The sequence below is a fragment of the Phyllopteryx taeniolatus genome, chromosome 17 (assembly GCF_024500385.1).
Source record: "Phyllopteryx taeniolatus isolate TA_2022b chromosome 17, UOR_Ptae_1.2, whole genome shotgun sequence".
Taxonomy (NCBI): Eukaryota; Metazoa; Chordata; class Actinopteri; order Syngnathiformes; family Syngnathidae; genus Phyllopteryx; species Phyllopteryx taeniolatus.
Window position 1 is genome coordinate 8,877,501 of NC_084518.1, and position 6,234 is coordinate 8,883,734.

Sequence of the window (6,234 nt, forward strand, 5' to 3'; positions counted from 1 at the left end):
TAGGACCTGGACTAATGAGGATGTGAAAAAGGCCGTAGCCGGCATCACACCTTATCAGTTAAAAAATGCTTTACATGCGAATTCGAAAGAACAGATGGGTAGATAAACATTGGATAAACCTAGCAACTGGCCCTCTGGAGGAATATGCTAATCATACCCTCCACACAGAAAGAGTGTTAGACAAAAAACAAAAAGAGAAGATGTCTTCCTCGACGAAGAAGCATAAATATACTATCAAGGCAGAGAGAGAGAGAATTTTAGAGGACGCGGCAGAGACCGTGGGAGAGTAAGATATGGTAGAAATCGAAATTATTATGATAATACCATCTGTTGGTGCTGTGGAAACAAAGGCCACATTGCACGTGACTGCCCTAAAAAAGAAAAAAAGAAAAGAGAATACGGACAAACTACCGCATGACGAAGCCAGCCTGCTTCCCAACTCAACAAATCCTCTTGTGTAAACATCACAGAGAATGAGGAGGTGGATTTCAATTTACAGGACAAACTATGCAGAAATTGTTGCACCATTGTCAAAATTAATGTATGAAAACAACCTTAAAATTACATCACCTGTTTAATGGAGTACAGAGGCAGAAAAGGCCTTCTGTGACATTAAACAACATTTGGTGTCCAGTGCTGCGCTAGGCCTTCCAAATTTAATGATAAAACATTCATTCAAATGGTAGATTGTAAAAGCTATTGCATGACCTCCATACTTACACAACAATACGGTGATAAGCTAAAACCAATAGCTTATTTTTCAACTAGAGAGCAGTTCACCCTTAAGGTCCCACATACAGTGTCTGCTCTCCTATTGCAAACCAATATGGCGTTTTTATCACCTGCAAGACATTTATCTTGCATTGCCATCTTGCTATCACAACCACATTTGACTGTTGAGCGATGCACAACCTTAAATCCAGCCACACTAATACCCTTACTTGATGAAGGCACGCAGCATGATTGACAGGAATTGGCTGAACAAGCTGCTGAATTAGTAGCATTAAACGAGGCATGCAAACTAATGAAAAATAAAGATGGTACAATCTATACTGATAGCCAATATGAGTATTCCACAACAAGACCGTAATTATTGTGAAAAAAAAAAGTGCAAAACTACAAAATGAAATTTATATTAGCACAGAGAAAAAAAACCTATTCAAAATGGGCTGCTATATTGAGCCATGCTGTGTCACATGTCTCAACCGGAGGGATGGTGGCACAGATAGATTGACACTTTACAGCCCTAAAAAAATAACAGAAAGAAACACGTGGGTTCATTTAACACACTGTAAAAGAGTCATTTCACCTGAGTACTCAAATAGGGAAGGTGAGCAAAAGTCTGATAACGGAGCGGGAGCAGATGTGTAGATTCTGAAAACGCTTGCTGGTCAGTGAAGAAAAAAGACACCAACCCTTTTAGTGAGAACTCAGCAGAAAGGCACACCCACGTTGGTTATGAGATTCGCTAAGTTGTTACGTAGCAACTTTGGCTACTATGATGTTGGTTTTGTTTTTGTGGTACATGGGACGTCCCACCCTAAATGATACAACCCTTTTTTTTTTTTTTTGATAGAAAATCACCTACCAACTGGACCAATATGACAAACCCAATAATAACAAATTTTTAATCATTAACTCGTATCAAAAGGAGTACAGCTGATGATCAAAATTGTGCGCATGGCCTCCAAACGCGGCAAAAAGGTTTAATATTTTGTGCCCCCCAAAATCAAGCTGCTTTAATCATAATTCCATATGCGGCTCTCACGAATGACGCTCAAGAGAATGGGCAGAATTGGGGATTTAGATATGACTGGTATGCAACTATAGGCTTTGAATGGGAACACCTTATTGGTGAAACAGGTTATGATTGGTCCAGTTGGTCAAAAAGAACAGCAAAAGAACATAGAAAGAAATTTAACCTAAGCAAAACGGTCCATAGTTTAATATTGAAATACGAATCAAATCACCCAATGTGTTTGATAGTGAGCTTGTGGGCATATACTTTTATATAAAAGATCCCCACTTCCAAGTAGCATTGTGTTATGGGAACCATGTTAAACCAAAAATGCCATTAAAAACTTCAAATAAAGGTGGACAAATTTTAATGGTTAACAACATAACTACTGATGATTGGTTCCTTGTTGTCACAGGAGTTTCAGGACAAAATAATAATTGGTTATTATTGGTGGAACAAGCAGCAAATGTAACGGGAAAAGATTGTGTAGTTTGCATGGGTCTCAGGCCTTTGTTGCGCATAGTTCCGGCACAATTATCACAAGATTGTATTATTTCATTCATGAACGCTACTGTACCAACTAAGAGGTGTAAATCATGGGATCCTATATATCCCGTAACAGAAGCAGATAAACACAAACCGATGTTTTCTACTTTAGTAGCGCCAAATAATTTCACTTGTATAAACATGATTAGTAAAGGGAAAAAATTAGGACCACTGAACGACACACAGTGTAACGTAATCTTAAAAGTCAAACCAAATTTTGTGCCAATATCACGGAGCGACATCTGGTGGTGGTGCGGAGATGATGGACTGTTTGATAGATTACCTAAAGATATATCTGGATTATGCGCTATTATTACTTTGATATTGCATGTGTCAGTATACCCTATTCCTGTTCAAGATTTAATGGAAAGGACACCAATGTTTTTGTCCAATCTAGAACATAGACAAAAAAGAGATTTGTCCTGGCAGGGGCAAAATAATCCAACATACATAGACGCCATAGGTGTTCCTCGTGGGGTGCCAAATCAATACAAATTGGCTGACCAAGTTGCAGGAGGATTTGAGTCTTTCATATGCTGGTGGTGTACGATTAATAAAAATGTTGATGGGATAAACTACATCCACTTCAATGTACAGAGATTAGGTAATTGGACTCAGAGTGGGTTGGAAGCTGTGCATGAGCAGCTCAAGGCTACCTCTTTAATGACGTTCCAGAACCGCATAGCTGTCGACATGCTCCTCGCAAGAGAGGGAGGTGTTTGCGGTATGTTTGGAGAACAATGTACATACATTCCAAACAATACTGCTTCGGATGGGAGCTTGACCAGAGCCATCGATGGTCTATGGACCCTCAATCACAAGATGAAGAACCACTCTGGGGTGGACACCTCTTTGTGGGACAGCTGGATGGACGTTTTTGGTAAATATAAAACCCTAATTTCACCAATATTGATATCAATTGCTGTTTTTGCAGCCATTCTGACATTATGTGGATGTTGTTGTATCCCATGCATTCGGGCATTAATCAGTAAATTAATCACCACAGCCATAACCCCCATGGAGAAATCGTATGGAGCTGATGTATCCATTACTGTATGATAATAATGATGATAATGATGATTTTGCTTTAACTGATTTGTTTCCTGATACAGATGATTACGATGTTTAAACTACAACATTCATATATGACAAGTTTACTCTGAGTGTAAATGTATTTGTTTCATAAAAATGATTCTACAGTTAAAAATCGAAATGAAGTGACTGTAAGATGATATGAGAATTTGTGCAAATACATGATAAACAGGAGGGAAATGTTAGATAAATTGTAGAAGTTATCATTTATTTGCTTAGCTTGCATTAGTATTATGGACGATTTTAGATGTCTCGCCTTCGAAAAGATGACTCAGCATCATCCGATGGAAGGGCGCCTGGACCAAGGACGTGATCGGATGTGGTCGGGTCGGGACAAGTGTTGGTCCAATATTTTGTGTTGTGTCTTATTGCTTAGAATACTATGTCTGGGAAAAACCCTCTTATTATCAAATATTTTGTGTTGTGTCTTATTGTTTAGAATACTATGTCTGGGAAAAAAAACCCTCTTATTATCAAATATTTTGTGTTGTGTCTTATTGCTTAGAACATTATGATTTGTAAATCCCTCCTATTTAAAATAAATGCAGGAGCGAGGGGGGGGGGGATTGTTTAGAGCGTGTTGAGAGACTGTGATCTGAACAATCTCCCATACGCCCTCCTCATGAGAAAAAGAAACCAGCGTCTTCATTCCTTTTGTGTCTATTATAATGTTGGGTAAGATAAATCCAACAGTATATATATATAGATATATATTTGTGTATATATAAATATAGATATATATGTGTATATATATATATTTATATATATATATATGTGTGTATATATATATATATGTATATGTATATATATATATATGTGTATACGTGTATATATATATATATATATATGTATATATATATATATGTATGTGTGTATATATATATATATATCCATCCATCCATCCATCCATTTTCTGAGCCGCTTCTCCTCACTAGGGTCGCGGGCGTGCTGGAGCCTATCCCAGCTATCATCGGGCAGGAGGCGGGGTACACCCTGAACTGGTTGCCAGCCAATCGCAGGGCACACAGGAACAAACAACCATTCGCACTCACAGTCATGCCTACGGGCAATTTAGAGTCTCCAATTCATGCATGTTTTTGGGATGTGGGAGGAAACCGGAGTGCCCGGAGAAAACCCACGCAGGCACGGGGAGAACATGCAAACTCCACACAGGTGGGGCCCGGGATTGAACCCGGGTCCTCAGAACTGTGAGGCTGACACTCTAACCAGTCGGCCACCGTGCCGCCTATATATATATATATATATATATATATATATATATATATATATATATATATATATATATATATATATATATATATATATATATATATATATATATATATATATATATATATATATATATATATATATATATATATATATATATATATATATATATATATATATATATATATATATATATATACACACACACACACACAAAAGAGAACAAAAGAGAAAGGCGAGGTTGACATGGCAAATGACTCCCCTTATTAGAACAGAATCTTTGCCACCCTTGCCAAAAGAGACCAAAAAATGTAGAGCTGGAAATGGAGTAACCATGTGCCACTATGTAGGGAGCCGTTGGGACATTTGCGGAGATGCCCTGGTGATATTCACAAATAAGAGACTGAGACCCTATGGTAAAACATTTTGGGCCGATTTAGACCTTACAGCAGGAGAAGAATACATCACGGAGAAGGAACTAGAATTGCAAAAAAGAGAATCGGACTCGAAAGCAGTTGTGATAACCAGTGGAGGAGATTCGTCCTACTATATGATAGTACATGTCCCTGGGGAGAAGTGGACGACAGAAGTAGACCAAACACAGTATTTGGGAGAAATGACCGAAGCGCTAGAAAGCGGCATTGACAGAGCTTTGGAAAGTGGAGCCGCTCGGATCGTAATAGAGGTGAACGGAATAAAGTCAGAAAAGATGTCATGGAAGTTGGCTGAAACAGCAGCGGTCGGGGTTTTTAAGCTGAGAGCATTGACCCCAGTAACTTTAGCCACAGGAGCTGAATTTGTGGTGGTAATATCACCGAGACAGAGAGGAGAAAGGGTAAATGTAGCAAAAGAGGAGCTGTTAACTCAGATGCTACAGATATCCCGAACTCAGCTGCAACTTCAACAAAACCCCAAAGCTAAGCCCAAAACACCGCCTCAGCCAGCTCCACAGACAGAGAGCTACCCCATACCGCCACCTAGAAGGAGGAAGGAAGGAGTAGAACAAGACTCAGGATCACCAAGAGCGAGAGCAGAAGTAGAAGACGAGGAAACAGCGGAACCAAATGAGCGGAGAAATGGAGGAAAAAGCCCTGTGAGAGGGGTAGTGACCTTCAATCCCACTACCTCTACTCCCAGATCGGTAAGCGACTCCTATCGAGCACTGCCTCCACCGACACCTTTACCTCTACCAAGGGGAAACCCGAGGAGATCAGCTGGCGAAGTAAGAGAACTAGTTGGACATACGATGGCACCCGAAGAAGGAAGTGGAAACGAGGGTAACCGAGAGGAAGAAGACTGGGTGTATGTACCTCTCAGGGTCGAACCTGAGGCCGAGGTGGGGGAAGAGGATTTGGAATCACTGACTTCAGACGCAGCTCCTAAGGACCCTGAGGACCGACCTCCTAAGGTAGTCACAAGACCAACAAATAAAGGGAAGAAAAACCCACAACCGGTATATAATATATACAAAGCCTCAGAGAGGCTTGCTAGAGACCTACAATTGGGATTTGTCCAGACTCAGGATGGGAGAAAGACTTTCGTACCAGAAGCGGGACAAAAAGAATATCCATATCCATTTGTTTGGCTAGAGAAAATGGATGAAGACATGACTTTGAATGTAAAACTCA